This window comes from Bos javanicus, chromosome 5, assembly GCF_032452875.1.
Source record: "Bos javanicus breed banteng chromosome 5, ARS-OSU_banteng_1.0, whole genome shotgun sequence".
Taxonomy (NCBI): Eukaryota; Metazoa; Chordata; class Mammalia; order Artiodactyla; family Bovidae; genus Bos; species Bos javanicus.
Window position 1 is genome coordinate 31,694,264 of NC_083872.1, and position 19,625 is coordinate 31,713,888.

Here is a 19,625-nt window from a genome sequence, read left to right on the forward strand (position 1 = left end):
TAGAGAATGAGACATTTAAATGATTCCTAAAAGGAAGAAAGCATCTCTGGTTCCTCCCCTAACTGAGGGAGTATTGAAATATTGCTATTCAGAGCTTGAGATGGAACCATGATTAAGATTGGAGGTGGAAGTCAAAGAGGGGTGTGTGTGTGTGTTTGTGTGTGTGTGTGTCTCTGTTAGTCTGGAGAAACCAGAAGGCCCAACATAATGTAGAGTTTTCTCAGTTTTGAAGTTAAGAAAGGTGACATTCCACATTAGTGGCTGGCAGCAGGAATGCAGGGTGTTTGTGTTCTTTTCCTGGTCCTACCTCTCCTTCTGGTCTTGAGCTGACATCATGCAGACCCCCTGGTCGCAGGGGATGTATAGGCATAGAGCAAATAGAGTACTTTCATATGTTTTTGAACATATTTTGTCTTCTATGTACTAGTGACATCTTTTTTAAACATTTATTTATTTTTAATTGAAGGATAATTGCTTTACAATATGGCTTTGGTTCCTGTCATACATCAACATGAATTAGCCATGGGTATACATATGTCCCCTCCCTTGTGAACCTCCCTCCCACTTCCGACCTTTTCCCACCCCTCTAGGTTGTTACAGAGCCTCCGTTTGAGTTCCCTGATTCATACGGCAAATTTCCATTGGCTACTAGTGACGTCTTAAAAAGCTAGGGAGGTACTTGAAATGAGAGTGAAATAGGACTCTATGTTTAGCAAAGAGATGGAGCAAGAGAAGAAGCCAGTAAAACTAACCAAATCAACAAACCAGTCCACTGACTCAAAACTTTTCAAGTCTGGACTCTGAATCAATGCTTATGATCAGAAAATTATCATTGCTCTTGTTAACCAGTGAATTTGACCTTGATCCCTGGTAAAATTCTTAAATAGATGTTTTGCAGAACATTTGGAATTCTCAAAGGACGTATCATCAGGAGCTATATAAAGCAAATCACAGTGTGAAACTTCACATAATGTCTTCTATTGATAGTATTAATAATAATTTAGTAGATCAAAACCAATCTAGTAAATCAGGAGAAAGGAGTAGAAAAAGGGGATATCAGTTCCAGTAAGCGTCATATAAAGGATGATGACTATGAGGTTAAAGAGAATACTCTTAGTTTGGCTACTATAAGCAAAATTATTCATTAATAACCCTTTGAAAGTCTGAGAAAGACTTCTAGTGAAAAGGAGAAGGCTTTATAGATCTTGTCTTCTCCTGTTTTATCAGTGTCTTTGATAGCCATAGCAAACATGCATGGCTTATCAAACTTCAGATGATGTGAATCAAAGAAGGAAAGCAATATTATAGATAATAAAATTATAATTCAAAATATTCTTGTCTTTTGGAACACTAGACTAAAAAACAAGATGAAATTTAGCAAGGGCGCATATACAATCCACATGTAGACTTCAACAGTCAGCTGAAAAAATACAGGAAGGTTAAGACCTGATTTGGTAGCCATTCATGTGGAAAAGATTTGAGGCTTTTTTCAAGAATTTTTGGATTATCATGAATTAGGATTTAGTAGGTATAAAGTACGGGCTTCCCAGATGGCTTAGTGGTAAAGAATCTGCCTGCCAATGCAGGAGACGTGAGTTCGATCCCTGGGTCAGGAAGATCCCCTGGAGGAGGAAATGGCAACCCACTCCAGTATTCTTGCCTGGGAAATTCTACGGACAGAGGAGCATGGCAGGCTTTAGCCTGTGGGGTTGGAAAGAGCTGGACACGACTGAGCACACAGGCACACACGTATAAAGTATGAGGAATATCTGAAGAATGTGGAGATATTTAATCAGGAAAAGACAAAACAAATGGAAGATGTGATAGCTGTCTTAATACTGTTGTTCAGTTCCTCAGTCATGTCTGACTCTTAGAGATCCCATGTACTGCAGCACACCAAGCTTCCCTGTCCTTCACCATCTCCTGGAGTTTGCTCAAACTCATGTCCATTGAGTCTGTGATGCCATCCAACCATCTCATCCTCTGTTGTCCCCTTCTCGTCCTGCCTTAAGTCTTTCCCAGCTTCAGGGTCTTTTCCAATGAGTCTTCAGTATTGGAGGGATTCTTATGAAGAAGAGGGATTATAGGACTAAGGGGGTGTTTGTGGTGGAAAATCCAAACCCACCTACCTGTGCTGGTTTTATAGAGGTGATTCCTATCGGGTTAACAGTTGTTATTTACAGCATGGTTTCTGAGTATGAAAATAAACTAAGGCTCCCTGAAGAGGGTCAGATTGGGGTAAATGAAGTTTCTTCCTAGAGCCTCCAGAAGAATGTTGGCAAATATGGGCCCCATTCATTGGAATTTCCTGGAACTAACACAGACATTAGAAAAATATGGCAAGCTTCCAGATTTGTTTAGGTTGGGTCACAGGTGGTTCTGTCTGTAGGTAGAGAGTAGTGTGGGTCCAGATGACTTCTAGGTACTCAGATTCAGTAGAGAAGGAAACCTGACCTGCTTTGGGCTTGGAGTCAACATCTTCTCTCCTGATTGTCTTACCCCTGGACTAAATTCTTCTGCCAGCTTACAGGTCTGTGGACGTTCTTCTCTTCTATGAGCCTTATTCTCTCCTATGAAGGCTCCATGTATTGGCTTCTCCCCAGCCCTGGATACTCACAGAAGACTGTTGACTCTATTCTATATATGCTGCTATCGACAAGACAGACTCCTTTTCTTGTAGGGGTTGAAGAAAAGCCTCCCTAGGGAGGAGATGTATCTTGGAGTCAACCAGATCAGCTGCAGCTATGTTTTTGTTCCAGGGGAATGTTTTGGTTCATTAGGGAACACATCTAGGTGTTTCACTCAAATGTAATGACCTTTTCCTTATTAGACAGAGAAAGACTAGAAAGAATAGCCAACATTAAACCCAATATTTATCTAATAGTTTATAATTCACAAAGCAAATATTCACTTATTTAATAACTATCTGATACTCTGAATGAACCCCAAGGTGAAATGTGAGTATGCTGTGATTTGTTCTTGCATCACTGGGATGGATTACCCCTAAGGTCAATAGTAGTCTTTCTACTCTGGAAGGGGTTAGGACCTGGGTCCTGCTTTAGTCTCTTAGCAGAGAGGAGGAAGGAGAAGATGGCTATATAATTCTGTAGATTATTTAGTTCTGTTTAGTTTTTAGCATTCAGTTCAGTTCAGTTGCTCAGTCGTGTCCGATTCTTTGTGACCCCATGAACCGCAGCACACCAGGCCTCTCTGTCCATCACCAACTCCCGGAGTTCACTCAGCCTCACATTCATCAAATCAGTGATGCCATCCAGCCATCTCATCCTCTGTTGTCCCCTTCTCCTCCTGCCCCCAATCCCTCCCAGCATCAGAGTCTTTTCCAATGAGTCAGCTCTTCACATGAGGTGGCCAAAGTACTGGAGTTTCAGCTTTAGCATCATTCCTTCCAAAGAAATCCCAGGCCTGATCTTCAGAATGGGCTGGTTGGATCTCCTTGCAGTCCAAGGGACTCTCAAGAGTCTTCTCCAACACCACAGTTCAAAAGCATCAATTCTTCAGAGCTCAGCTTTCTTCACAATCCAACTCTCACATCCATACATGACCACTGGAAAAACCATAGCCTTGACTAGACCGACCTTTGTTGGCAAACTAATGTCTCTGCTTTTGAATATGCTATCTAGGTTTGTCATAACTTTCTTCCAAGGAGTAAGCGTCTTTTAATTTCATGGCTGCAATCACCATCTGCAGTGATTTTGGAGCCCCCCAAAATAAAGTCTGACACTGTTTCCACTGTTTCTCCATCTATTTCCCATAAAGTGATGGGACCAGATGCCATGATCTTCTTTTTCTGAATGTTGAGCTTTAAGCCAACTTTTTCACTCTCCACTTTCACTTTCATCAAGAGGCTTTTTAATTCCTCTTCACTTTCTGCCATAAGGGTGGTGTCATCTGCATATCTGAGGTTATTGATATTTCTCCCGGCAATCTGGATTTCCAGCTTGTGCTTCTTCCAGCCCAGCGTTTCTCATGATGTACTCTGCATATAAGTTAAATAAGCAGGGTGACAATGTACAGTCTTGACGTACTCCTTTTCCTATTTGGAACCAGTCTGTTGTTCCATGTCCAGTTCTAACTGTTGCTTCCTGACCTGCATATAGGTTTCTCAAGAGGCAGGTCAGGTGGTCTGGTATTCCCATCTCTTTCAGAATTTTCCACAGTTTAGTGTGATCCACACAGGCAAAGGCTTTGGCATAGTCAATAAAGCAGAAATAGATGTTTTTATGGAACTCTTTTGCTTTTTTGATGATCCAGCAGATGTTGGCAATTTGATCTCTGGTTCCACTGCCTTTCCTAAAACCAGCTTGAACATTAGGAAGTTCATGGTTCACATATTGCTGAAGCCTGGCTTGGAGAATTTTGACCATTACTTTACTAGCATGTAAGGTGAGTGCAATTGTGCGGTAGTTTGAGCATTCTTTGGCATTGCCTTTCTTTGGGATTGGAGTGAAAACTGACCTTTTCTAGTCCTGTGGCCCCTGCTGAGTTTTCCAGATTTGCTGGCATATTGAGTGCAGCACTTTCACAGCATCATCTTTCAGCATTTGGAATAGCTCAACTGGAATTCCATCACCTCCACTAGCTTTGTTCGTAGTGATGCTTTCTAAGGCCCACTTGACTTCACATTCCAGGATGTCTGGCTAGAGGTCAGTGATCACACCGTCGTGATTATGTAGGTCATGAAGATCTTTTTGTATATTTCTTCTGTGTATTCCTGCCACCTCTTCTTAATATCTTCTGCTTCTGTTAGGTCCATACCATTTCTGTCCTTTATTGAGCCCATCTTCGCATGAAATGTTCCCTTGGTATCTCTAATTTTCTGGAAGAGATCTCTAGTCTTTCCCATTCTATTGTTTTCCTCTATTCCTTTGCATTGATCACTGAGGAAGGCTTTCTTATCTCTTCTTGCTGTTCTTTGGAACTCTGCATTCAGATGCTTATATCTTTCCTTTTCTCCTTTGCTTTTTGCTTCTCTTCTTTTCACAGCTATTTGTAAGGCCTCCTCAGACAGCCATTTTACTTTTTTGCATTTCTTTTCCATGGGGATGGTCTTGATCCCTGTCTCCTGTACAATGTCATGAACCTCATTCCATAGTTCATCAGGCACTCTATCTATCAGATCTAGTCCCTTAAATCTATTTCTCAGTTCCACTGTATAATCATAAGGGATTTGATTTAGGTCATACCTGAATGGTCTAGTGGTTTTCCTTACTTTCTTCAATTTCAGTCTGAATTTGGCAATAACAGATGTTTTGTAATGTTTTTAACATTAGAGATTTATATAAACCATTTCGGTCCCCTTAAAAAGAATACAAGTAAATAGTAGAATGAAGCTAAATGACAGATGTAAAGAAGAGAGCCTGCTGTAGAAATACAGCACTGAGTTCCTTCTACATAAAAGCAGAGAATAAAGGTTGGCCAGTAGGAGGACAGCACAGGGTCACAGCAGAGGTTGAATTTCCCTATTAACAGATTAGGATGGCTCCTCCTGGAATAAATTGGGTAAGTGTCTTACTTTGACAGGTCAAAGGCAGAGTGGAAAGACTTGAACAAGGAAAAGGTAACCTGCAAGGAAGTTCCTAACATATTGTCTTTCAGAAAATATTAATAGCTTAGAATAAAGTATGACTGCCTAGGTTTTGGGTTGTGAAGAGCCTGAGAGAGATGCCAGATTACAAAGAAAAGAGTAAGAGACTTTTCTAAGTACAGAGGAAATCCAATATTTTAAACTTAGGATTTATTATATAGTAATAATAGTAATAAAAAATCCACCTTGTGTTTAAAAGTTTAATTTCAGCATTTTTTCCTGAGGTGCTTTTTTTCATCAAGTTTTTATTTTTAAAATTTTTATCTTATATTAAACTATAGTTGATTTACAATGCTGTGTAAATTTCAGAAAAGTGATTCAGTTATACAGATACATATATTTATTCTTTTTCAAATTCATTTCCCATTTATTATAGAATATTGAGCAGGGTTCCCTATGCTTTACCTTAGGTCCTTTTTGGTTATCTATGTTAAATACAGTATTGTGTATATAGCAACCACAAACTCCCAATTGACTCATTGGAAAAGATCCTGGTGCTGGGAAAGATTGAAGGCAGGAGGCGAAGGGGACAACAGAGGAAGAGCTGGTTGGATGGCATCATCGACTTGATTGACATGAGATTGAGCAAACTCCGGGAGTTGGTGATGGACAGGGAGGCCTGGCGTGCCGCAGTCCATGGGGTTGCAAAGAATCAGACGTGACTGAGTGACTGAACTGAGACTCCCAGTTTATCCCTCCTCCCATACCTGTCCTCTTTGGTAATCATAAGTTTGTTTTCTGAGTCTGTTTCAGTTTTGTAAATAAGTTAATGTGTATCAATTTTTGAAGCACCGTCTGTAAGTGGAAATGAAGGGTCTAAATGCGGTTTTCTAGGTATTAGCTTATATTTTTGTATAAAACCATGCCACACATTAATTAATTCAAGAAATACCAAGTATTTGTGACCTGTTGGGTGCTGTTCTAGACTCTAGGTATTAATATAAAGCAGCAAACAAGTGGTTAGCGGAGTTACCTGAACTCCTTTCAGTTTCCTGTGCCTTGATGACGGGTCCATATTACTCTCATGGGTCACTTCTTTCATCCAGAGCTGGCATTCCTGAATTCAGAAATCCTGCTGGCAGAAAAATTCATCTCCATAGGGCTAGCTTCCTGTATCCCGTATCCTGACTAAATACTATAAGCATCAAGAATGAGTGGAGAGAATATAAAGAGGATCATGTGGCAAGATGTTGTAGCAAAATAATGATACCAAAAGTGTTCATTTAGTGACTATCTCTGTGTGCTAGGCACTATGATAAGAGTCTTACAAAATTATCTCATTGAAGCCTCACATGAATCAGGGGAAGTAGTTATTATCATTATCTATAATTTAAATATATCCGGTGAGCCAGGCAGTCAGGCAAGAAAAGGAAATTTATTAGAGGGAAAATAAGAGTGTGACTGGCCCTTGAGAAGAACCGGTGTCCTCCTTTTCTGATGGGGTCTTTCTTATACTCTACCAATGAAAAATTCTCTGAAGAGATGGTTAAGTTTTAGCCTGTAGCCGAGTCCTGTGGTCACGTAGCGGGAGGTCTGGAATCTGGTGGTCTTGTAGCCTTAAGAAGGTAGGGGCCAGTGGGAAAACAAAATGTCATTTGGGCAATTTTTTAAGTCTCAAGGGTCACTGTGACTTTATTCTTTGTTTGCGAGGTCAACATAATGAGACATTTTAACAATGAGCCCCATGTAGTACCCATCAATAGAGAGATCAGTACATTGTTCAGGACCATACAATTAGGAAGTGGTGAAGCCTCAACTCAAATCTAACATCCCACAGTCTAGCCTCTGGATAATGAGGAAAGGTAAACAGAAGATATTAAGAAAAAGAAGAAAATTGTGATGGCCTGAAAATATGATTAAATTGGTCCATAAAAGTTATATTCAGATATTGCTGCCTCCTAAATATTGTGGAACAGACACACAGATCTACAGATATACATAAAATGTATCCTAAGTTGGTTCCTATTGATTGCCAGAAGTTTATCCTGGAAAAAATAAAGTGGATGTTATCAAACAATGGCCTCAGTCATTAACAAAGTCTTAATGAAGCCACTCTAACAAAACTACACTTTGAACAGTAGAACTTCCTGGTGAACTCTGCAGGATAAACTTGTCACAACTACCTATTTTTCTCAGTAAGACTGTTAGTTTAATCCAGTAAGATGTTGGAAGATATGTAATAAAAGTAAAGTTTGGCTTTTGTAATAAATGTCATCTCATGCCATCCTTCATGAAGGTAGTTCGATAGCCAGGCCAATTGTCTTTCAAGATTAATTTTAGATCATGGCAATAAGAACGTGAACAGCACACACACCTTAAAATAACTCCATTACTCCAAAGTATTTTCCTTCCAGTTTTTTATATGCATTTTATAAATAGTTATAATTATTATCATACATACAATTTTAATCCTAGTATTTCACCTAACATTTTATTTTAAACATTTTATATTGCTTCATTTAAAAAATCATATAATATTCATTACATATAATAGCTATAACACCATTTGCTTAACTATTTTTTCATTGGAGCTTTGTGTCTATATATAAACCATATATATACACACACACACACACACACACATCATATATATCCCAACCTTCCACTAAGTGGGAAGGTTATTTATCCTTTGCTATGTGTTTCTACTGATACTGCTGCTGCTTGCTGCTAAGTCGCTTCAGTCATGTCCGACTCTGTGCGACCCCATAGACGGCAGCCCACCAGGCTCCCCCGTCCCTGGGATTCTCCAGGCAAGAACACTGGAGTGGGTTGCCATTTCCTTCTCCAATGCATGAAAGGGAAAAGTGAAAGTGAAGTCGCTCAGTCGTGTCTTCTACTGATAAGAAGACAATATATTTTGGGGAATCTCACTTAATAAATGTATTTTTGAACCCTACAACATGTAGGGCATTATGGGATGGTCAAGACATAGAATTTTCCTGTAGATAACTATGGCACAATATGGAATGGGATAACTGCCACAAAAGAGCTACACAGTTTACTGAAATTATAGAGAAAGGAGTAGGGAAATGAATGGGTAAGGTGGAATATGAACTAGAATTTAAAGGACAGTAAAGACTTCAGAAAGTTAACAATGAGGTTGTGTCTTCAGCTTCCACCTATTAAGGAGTAGACTGGCACCAGGTTAGCTCTCCTAATGTAAACAATTACATAATTGACACAATATGTGAAGTATCTGTTAATAGCTACTGGAAAACATAACACAGGAGTGTAACCCCCAAGAGAAACAGTAAGAGACTATTTTTCTGGGCTCCAAAATCATTGCAGATGGTGACTGCAGCCATGAAATTAAAAGATGCTTGCTCCTTGGGAGAAAAGCTATGACCAACCTAGACAGCATATTAAAAAGAAGATCAATCCTGAATATTCGTTGGAAGGACTGATGCTGAAGCTGAAGCGCCAATACTTTGGCCACCTGATGTGAAAAACCTAGTCTTTGGAAAAGATCCTGACGCTGGGAAATACTGAGGGCAAAAGGAGAAGGGGACGGCAGGATGAGATGTCTAGATAGCATCACTGACTCAGTGGACATGAATTTGAGCAAACTCTTGGAGATGGTGGAGGACAGAGGAACCTGGTGTGTTGCAGTCCATGGGGTCACAAAGAGTCAGATATGACTTCGTGACTGAAAAACAACAGAGCAGGTAAAGATTTAACCTTTATTCTTGGGCTAATTTTATCCTATTTCTAAAGTGTAGTCTTTCTGAGGTTCTATTGAATGCTCCCAGTTTTCAATAAGATGTCTCCACTCTGGTTGATTGGACCTTAAATATCTCCAACTCTGTATGAATTCCAGTAGTTACTCAATCTATACTTCTAATAATACTCAGCTAAAGTCTTGTGGCTATCCATATACAGGTTTCTAGAATTCTTTTTCTGCATGTCTCCCTCCTCTTCTGCCTACAAATTCAGACAATTTCTGCTTCCCCCAATGCTGATCTCTGTCTCTTCAACTCAGTGAGATAATCATGCCTTGCCCCTTCTTTGATCTTGAGTCTGGAAAGGCAGAAAGTCATGGTGGTCGTATAGTTCACTTCAATCATTTCCCTTCTCTCAGGGGTTCAGTTCAGTCACTTGGTCGTGTCTGACTCTGCGACCTCATGGACTGCAGTACGCCAGGCCTCCCTGCCCATCATCAACTTCTGGAGCTTGCTCAAACTCGTGTCCATCTAGTTGGTGATGCCATCCAACCATCTCATCTTCTGTAGTCCCCTTCTCCTCCTGCCTTCAATCTTTCCCAGCATCAGGGTCTTTTCAAATGAGTCAGTTCTTTGCATCAGGTGGCCAAAGTATTGGAGTTTTAGCTTCAACATCAGTCCTTCCAATGAATATTCGGGACTGATTTCCTTTAGGATGGACTGGTTGGATCTCCTTGCAGTCCAAGGGACTCTCAAGAGTCTTCTCCAACACCACAGTTCAAAAGCATCAATTCTTCAGCGCTCAGGTTTCTTTATAGTCCAACTCTCACATCCATACATGACTACTGGAAAAACCATAGCTTTGATTAAATGGACCTTTGCTGGCAAAGTGATATCTCTGCTTTTTAATATGCTGTTTAGGTTTGTCATAGGTTTTCTTCCAAAGAGCAAGCATTTTTTAATTTTTTGGCTGCAGTCAACATCTCTTTTGGAGACCAAGAAAATAAAGTCTGTTCCTGCTTCCACTTTTTCCCCCTTCTATTTGCCATGAAGTGATGGGACCAGATGCCATGATCTGAGTTTTTTTTTAATGTTAAGTTTAATGTTTAATTTCTTTTAATGTTGAGCCAGCTTTTCTCTCTCCTCTTTCACCCTCATCAAGAGGCTCTTTAATTCCTCTTCACTTTCTGCTATTAGAATGGTATCATCTGCATATCTGAAGTTATTTCTTCCAGCAATCTTGATTCCAACTTGTGATTCATCCAGTATTCTGCATATAAATTAAATAGACAAGGTGACAATATACAGCCTTGTCATACTGTTTTCCTAAGTTTGAACCAGTCTGTTGTTCCATGTTTGGTTCTAACTGTTGCTTCTCGACCTGCATACGGGTTTCTCAGGAGATAGGTAAGGTGGTCTGGTTTTCCTATTTCTAAGAATTTTTCACAGTTTGTTGTGATCCACATAGTCCAAGACTTCAGCATAGTCAATGAAGCAGAAGTAGATGTTTTTCTGGAACTCTCTTGCTTTCTCCATGATCCAGTGAATGTTGGCAGTTTGATCTCTGATTCCTCTGCCTTTTCTAAATTCAGCTTATACATTTGGAAGTTCTTGGTTCACATACTGCTAAAGCCTACCTTGAAGGATTTTGAGCATAATCTTGGTAGTATGTGAAGTGAGTGCAACTGACCTGTTCTAACAAAACATAAAAACAAATCTCAATAGATTAAACTGAATCTTAAGTATCCTCACTGTCTAGCAGTACAAAGCCAAAACTCTTTAAAGGAAGGCAATACAATTCAGATGCTCAATAACAGAACACCCTTAACATCCAGCATCTAATAAAACAATTATTAGAAATGCAAAGAAGCAGAGAAATGTGACCATTAGGCAGAGAAAAATGAGGCAATAAAAGACATTAGCAAGATGGCCTAACAGGAAACTTCAGAAACTCCTTTGCCCCTGGAGACAAGGATTTAACAACATATAACCAATTGCCTCTGTGAGAAATCTAGAATCCAGTTAAGAAATTCCTGGGAGAGAGATCTTCCTGTTAGATTTTGGGAGTTCAGATTCTTCTTTCAGCTTCAGCTACTAACTGGCTGTCCTCTTCCTCTTTCAATAAAATGGCAAATTGAAGCAATGTAAACAGGGACAATCCAGTGCTTTACTTCATTAAAGCGTGGCAGGCTCCAATGCGATGGGACACCCTGGTACTCCTAAGGTTTGTTAAGTGGGTAAAATATCCTTCCTCAGCTCTCCTCCAGGTGATTCCATGAGACTAGCTGGCAGGCTTTCAGTCACAGCTGGAGACAAAATTGCCCTGAGTTGGGACAGTGGCACCAAACTGCTCTCCAAATGGTTACGAAGAAATGTATCTTCCATTCTTCATTTCTTGTATCAGAGGAAGAATTGTGGATGTCTGTAGAAATAAGCCATTTGTAATTTTGTGAAAGTGAAATCCTCAGATTTGAAAGGTTATGCCATTTAGATGTGCCCATTCCTAAAATTGGGTACAAACTGTTGTCTCTCATCTTTTGAGGCCAGCAGGCCCGAAACAGGAGTAAAAGAAAATACATACTTCTATTTTTGGCCTGAACGTGGTAAAGGCAATTTTGTGTTTAAAAAAAGAGAGAAAGAGGGAGAGAGAGAAAGATTTCTGCTCCCAGTGCAAGCATGAAGCCTGGCAGGAAGATTCTTTGCATTCATTCACCAGAGCACTTTCCCTCAGCATGGCTTGGCATAATTAAGGAAATTTCTAACTCCTGAATTCTTCCTTGGGAAGGAATGAAGTGAAATGTATATAATATTCTGAGTTTTTGTGGTGCTGCCAAGGGACTTGTTTCTGTCTTGTCTGAATCTAAGCACTGAGAAGAATGGGATATCAGATTGGAGGGTCATCGAGAACAGAGGCAAACAAGGTGGCTTGGTCTAGCACCAGTTTGCAGTGCCACAGAGAGACACTAGGTGGAACTCCAGTACCGCAACTTTCTACAGTGTCAGAGACGCTGCTGCTGCTGCTGCTGCTAAGTCGATTCAGTCGCGTCCGACTCTATGCGACCCCATAGACGGCCTCCCCCCAGGCTCCTCCGTCCCTGGGATTCTCCAGGCAAGAACACCGGAGTGGGTTGCCATTTCCCTCTCCAATGCATCAAAGTGAAAAGCGAAAGTGTAGTCGCTCAGTCGTGTCCGACTCTTAGCGACCCCATGGACTGCAGCCTACCAGGCTCCTCCATCCATGGGATTTTCCAGGCAAGAGTACTGGAGTGGGGTGCCATCGCCTTCTCCTTCAGAGAAACTAGAGTCTTGCAAACACAAAGAGGAGATCTTAGGGAGAACTGGTAAACTTCTTAATTAGGAGGTGACATGTGTCCAGAAAAGTCTTGAGAGGTCTCCAGATTCTCCAGCTTATTGGAGAAAGTCCTCCCTGAGGAAACCAGATCACAAAAACTAAGAGAGGTAGCTGAGTTCTCAAATGCTGAAGTCCTAACAGAAAACAACACACACAAAGAAACAGAAAAATATCGCTTATTTAAAGGAACAGATTAAAACTCCAGAAACCAACCCTAAAGAAATGACAATATATGAATGACCAAAGAATTCAAAATAATTATCATAAGATGTTCATGAATTAAAAGAGAACACAGAGAGACAATTAAAATGAAAGCAGGAAAATGATACATGAACAAAACACAAATATCAACAAAGAGAAATTGTAAGGAAGAACCATTTAGAAAATTTATGAATTTTTGCCTAGTTAAAAAAATTTATGACATTTTGATTCTTACTTGCTTGACTTAGTATGAAGAAAATGCCTGATTTCTAACATATATTCATTCAAAACTTTGATATAATTCCTTGTATTTTGACATCTATTATTACTGCTAAAAGTCTAGAAAATTTATTATCTTAGTGATTTAAAAAAAAATTATTTATTTGGCTGTGCCAGTTCTTAGTTGCAGCATGTGGGATTTAATTTCCTGACCAGGGATCAAACCCAGGGCCCCTGCATTGGGAACCTGGAGTCTTAACCACTGGACGGACCACCAGGGAATCCCTTGTTTTTTAATTAATTAATTTTTTAATTGAATGATAATTGTTTTTTTTCTGTTCTGGAAGATTTTCTTTTCTTTTTTTTTTTTCTTTTGGCCACTTTATTTATTTATACAATGTGATTTTTCTTATTTTAATTTGAAATACATATGTATATTATTTTAAATTTATTTAATTAAAGGATAATTGCTTTAAAAAATTTCATTTTTGTCTGTCAAACATCAACAAGAATCAGCCATAGGTACAGCCATGTCCCTTCCCTCCGGAGCCTCCCTCCCATCTGCATCCCCATCCCACCTCTCTAGGTTGATATAGAGCCCCTGTTTGAGTTCCCTGAGGCATACAGCAAATTCCCACTGGCCATCTATTTTACATGTGGTCGTGTAAGTTCCCATGTTACTGTCTCCGTACATCTCACCCTCTCGTCCCCTCTCCCCACCGTGTCCATAAGTCTGTTCTTTATGTCTGTGTCTCCATTGCTGCCCTGCAAATAATTTCCTCAGTACCATCTTTCTAGATTCCAAATGTATGTGTTGGTATATGATATTTCTCTTTCTCTTTCTGACGTACTTCACTCTGTATAATAGGTTCTAGGTTCATGCATCTCTTTAGAACTGACTCAAATGCATTCCTTTTTATGGCTAAGTAATATTCCATTGTATATACGTGCCACAACTTCTTTATCCATTCATCTTTCAATGGACATCTAGGTTGCTTCCATGTTCTAGCTATTGTAAATAGTGCTGAAATGAACACTGGGGTACATATGTCTTTTTCAATTTTGGTTTCCTCAGGATATATGCCTAGGAGTGGGATTGCTGGGTCATATGGTGGTTTTATTCCTAGTTTTTCAAGGAATCTCCATATCGTCTTCCATAGTGGCGGTATCAATTTATACTCCCACCAACAGTGCAAGAGGTTTCCATTTCCTTCACACCCTCTCGAGCATTTATTGTTTGTAGATTTTTGATAATGGCCATTCTGACCAGTGTGAGGTGATATCTCATTGTAGTTTTGATTTGCATTACTCTAATAATGAGCAATGTTGAGCATCTTTTCAGGTGTTTGTTATCCATCTGTATGTCTTCTTCATATAGCTAGTGGAGGTGATGGAATTCTAGTTGAGCTATTTCAAATCCTAAAAGATGATGCTGTGAAAGTGCTGCACTCAATATGTCAGCAAATTTGGAAAACTCAGCAGTGGCCATAGGACTGGAAAAAATCAGTTTTCATTCCAACCTGGGAAAGGCAATGCCAAAGAATGTTCAAACTACTGCACAATTGCACTCATCTCAATGGCAACCCACTCCAGTACTCTTGCCTGGAAAATCCCATGGATGGAGGAGCCTGGTGGATTGCAGTTCATGGGGTCACGAAGAGTTGGACAGGACTGAGTGACTTCACTTTCACTTTTCACTTTCAAGCATTGGAGAAGGAAATGGAAACCCACTTCAGTATTCTTGCCTGGAGAATCCCAGGGACGGGAGAACCTGATGGGCTGCCATCTATGGGGTCGCACAGAGTCGGACACGACTGAAGTGACTTAGCAGTAGCAGCAGCAACACAGGCTAGCAAAGTAATGCTCAAAATTCTCCAAGCAAGGCTTCAACAGTACATGAACTGTGAACTTCCAGATGTTCAAGCTGGATTTAGAAAAGACAGAGGAACCAGAGATCAAATTGCCAACATCCATTGGATCATCAAAAAAGCAAGAGAGTTCTATTAAAATATCTACTTTTGCTTTATTGACTATGCCAAAGCCTTTGACTGTGTGGATCGCAACAAACTGTGGAAAATTCTGAAAGAGATGGGAATACCAGACCACCTGACCTGCCTCCTGAAAAATCTGTATGGAGGTCAAGAAGCAACAGTTAGAACCGGGCATGAAACAACAGACTGGTTCCAAATAGGGAAAGAAGCACATCAAGGCTGTTTATTGTCACCCTGCTTATTTAACTTATATGCAGAGTACATCATGAGAAGTGCTGGGCTGGATGAAGCACAAACTGGAATAAAGATTGCTGGGAGAAATATCAAATACCTCAGATACACAGATGACACCACCCTTATGGTAAAGTATCTTTAATATTAATTTATTATTAATTTCTCATTTAAATGCTTTCTTCTCTGCAATCACCTTCTATGCTTTTTTCAGTCTAACTGTATAGAGGCTTTTGATGGCCAAGTCGAAAATCTCTCTTGGTAAATGTCACATTGCACTGAAAAATATGTGGGTTATTTTCAGATATATTTTTATATTGATTTCTAACTTAATTCCACTGTGATAAGAGAATGGACTGTGCATGATTTCAATACCTTTAGACAATGAATTTTTTCATCTTGTTTTATGTCCCTGGATATGTTTCAGTGTCTACTAGTTTATAGTCTATGGGAACATGAATGGAATTTGTATCCTACTATTGTGTGAAAATTGTATAAATCTTAATTATGCTGAATTGGTCATACTGCTTTTCAGGTCTAGTATATCCTCCTACTTCTCTGTATATTCATTCTATTAATTTTTGAGAGTTTGATATTGAAACTTCAACTAAAAATCTTAATTTCAGTTCAGTTCAGTTCAGTCGCTCAGTCATGTCCGACTCTTTGCGACCCCATGAATTGCAGCATGCCAGGCCTCCCTGTCCATCACCAACTCCTAGAGTTTACTCAGACTCATGTCCCTTGAGTCAGTGATGCCATCCAGCCATCTCATCCTCTGTTGAGCTACTTAAAAAATAATTGTAATATATAGTGGAACTATATATAACCTTGTTTTGTATTTTCCATGTCTTCTATAAATGAGTATCATACTTTCAAAATTAAAAAAAAATACATATATATATAAAGAAGAAAAACCAAACCAAAATTCTGCAACTGAAAAATGTAATAACTGGATTGACTAATGTAATATAGGGCATCAACAGCAGACTTTACCAGGCAGAAGAATGATTCAGCAAATTTAGGATTTTTGAAACTACTGGGGCAGAGGAGCTGAAAGAAAAAGGAGAGAAGAAACATGAAGATAGCCTCATGGGATGCCATCATGCAAAGAAACATATGCATTATGGGAGTCACAGAAGGAGGAAAAAGAGAGAAAGGGGCAGAGAGCATATATGAAGAAATAATAGGTGAAAACTTTCTAGATCTGAGGAGAGATTTGGACATACAACTTCAAGAAGCTCAAAAAAACTCCCGTAGGATCAAACTAAAGAGACCTACATTAAAATACACTATAATCAAACTGTCAAAAGTCACAAAGAGAGTATCTTAAAACTAGTTTGAGGAAAGTGACTTGTCACTTACAAGGGGGCTCTTAGTAGATTATCATCCAATTTCTCAGCAGACACCTTGCAGGACAGAGGAAGTGGGATGATATATTTCAAGTGTTAAAAGAAAAAACCTGCTAACCAGAATACCGTATCAAGCAAAAATGTCCTTCAAAAATGGAGAAATTAAGAGTTCCCCAGATAAACAAAAACTGAAGAAATTCATTACCACTAGACCTGCCCTACCAGAGAAGGTGATGGCACCCCACTCCAGTACTCTTGCCTGGAAAATCCCATGGACAGAGGAGCCTGGTGGGCTGCAGTCCATGGGGTCGTGAAGAGTCGGACACGACTGAGTGACTTTCACTTTCACTTTTCACTTTCATGCATTGGAGAAGGAAATGGCAACCCACTTCAGTGTTCTTGCCTGGAGAGTCCCAGGGACGGGGGAGCCCGCTGGGCTGCCGTCTATGGGGTCGCACAGAGTTGGAAACAACTGAAGCGACTTAGCAGCAGCAGCAGCAGCAGACCTGCCCTACAAGAAATACTGAAGAAGTTCCTTCAAGTTGAAACAAAAGGATGATAAACAGCAATACAAGACCATTCCAAAGTATAAAACACTCTGGTAAAGGTAAATATATGGACAAACATAGAATCCTACAGTATTGTAATGTAGGCATGTAAATCACATTCAAAGTTGGTATAGAACTTAAAGTACAAAAGCATAAAACGTAATTATAAATCTATGTTACTGGATATACAATATAAAAGATACCTTTTCTTTGACCACAGGGAATGTAAATTAACAAATCAATAGGGTTAAAATATCTAGAAACAGCTCTAAATATTGAGAATTTAAACAACATACTTAAAAATTTGAGATATAATTGGCATATAGCATTATATTAGTTTCAGGTGTTCAACATAATAATTTGACATTTGAATATATTGCAAAATGAGCACCATGGTAATCTAGTTAACATCCATCACCAAACACAATTGCAGAATTTTTTTGTGTCATGAGAACTTTTATTTTATTTATTTATTACAATTAAGTTTCTTTCTTTCTTTCTTTGTCTTTGGCTGCGCTGGTTCTTTGTTGTGGACTTTCTCTAGTTGTGGGGAGCAGGGGTTGCTGTTCATTGTGGTGCGTGGGCTTCTCCTTGTGGTGGCTTCTCTTGCTGGGGACCACAGGCTCTTAGTCACCCAGGCTTCAGTAGTTGCAGTGCGTGGGCTCAGTAGTTGTGACTTGTGGGCTCCAGAGCATAGGCTCAGTAGTCGGAGCACTCGTGCTTAGTTGCTCCACAGCATGTGTAGCTCCCTGGACCAGGGATCAAACTGGTGTCCCTTGTAAGGCAGGTTCTTAACCACTGGATCACCAGGGAGTCCCCAGGAGAATTTTTAATATCTATTCTCTTAGCAACTTTCAAGTATTCAATACAGTATTATTAATTACAGCAACATACTGTTCAACAACTGAAATGTAAAGGAAGAAATCACAAGGAAAATTAGAATATATAAAAATTTGTGTGATACAGCTAAAGCAGTGCTTAGAAGAAAATTTATATCTTTAAATGGCTATATGAAAAGTGAAAGTGTTAGTTTCTCAGTCATGTCTAACTCTTTGCAACCTCGTGGACTGTAGCCTGAGAGATTCCTCTGTCCATGGAATTCTCCAGGCAAGAATACTGGAGTGGGTAGCCATTCTCTTCTCCAGGGGATCTTCCTGACCCAGGGATTGAACCTGAATCTCCTGCATTGCAGGCTGATTCTTTGCCACCTGAGCCACCATAGAAGGAACTTTATATTTTTAAATGGCTATATAGGAAAATATAAAATTTTAAAATCAGTAATCTAAGCTTCCACCTTGAGAAGCTAGATAAAGAAGAGCAAGGTAATCTCAAAGAAACAGAACAAAGGAAATAATGGAATACAAAATGAAATAATGGAAAACAATGAAATATAAAAAGAACCAATAATACCAAAAAAACAAATAAAACCAAATTACATCTTTGACAAACCAATAAAATTGATAAATATTCTTTTAGATGATTAAAAAACAGATTAAGCACAAATTATTAATATGAGGTGGCACTAGTGATAAAGAATTTACCTGTAAATGCAGGAGATGCAAGAGACACAGATTCGATCCCTGGGTCAGGAAGATGCCCTGGAATAGGAAGTGGCAACCCACTCCAGTATACTTGCCTGGAAACTTCCATGGACACAGGAGCCTGGTGGGCTATGGTCCATGGGACTGCAAAGAGTTGGACATGACTGAGCAACTGAGCACAAACACACATTGATGTGAAAGAAGAGATATCACTGCCGACCCTACAAATATTAACAGAGTAAAAAGACAGTATTATGAACAAACGTGCCAATAAACTTGACAAATGAAATAGGCAAATTATTTGAAAGATACCAATTACCAAAATTGGCACAAGAATTAATTTTGTTGTTCAGTTGCTCAGTCATGTCTGACTCTTTGTGACCCCATGGACTGCAGCATGTCCATTGAGTTGGTGATGCCATCCAACCATCTTATCCTCTGTCATCCCCTTCTCCTCCACCCTCAATCACCAACTCAATGGACAATGAGTTCGAGCAAGCTCTGGGAGAAGGTGAAGGAGAGGGAAGCCAGATGTGCTGCAGTGAATTCTATAAAACTTTAAGAAACTCTCTCAGAAACTAGAGGAGGAGGGAACATTTTATAACTTGTTTTGTGGGACCAGAATAATCCTAACATCAAAACCCAATAGAGATATTATAAAAGAAGAAAATCACAGATCAATGAGATCTTGGATGGCCTCAGCCTGCAGCAGCTTAAAGCAGGGTTTTGATTCTGGCCAGAGATTGAGGTCAGGTTGTAGCAGTGAGAGAGCTGAATCCAAACTCCTAGACTTGTGGCCAGTGACAAGGCCCTGGCCCTGCAGAAAAAAATTCCCACAAAGATGGAAAGTAGTTCCATTGATCTATATTTCTGTCTTTGTGCCAGTACCATACTGTCTTGATAACTGTGGCTTTGTAGTAGAGCCTGAA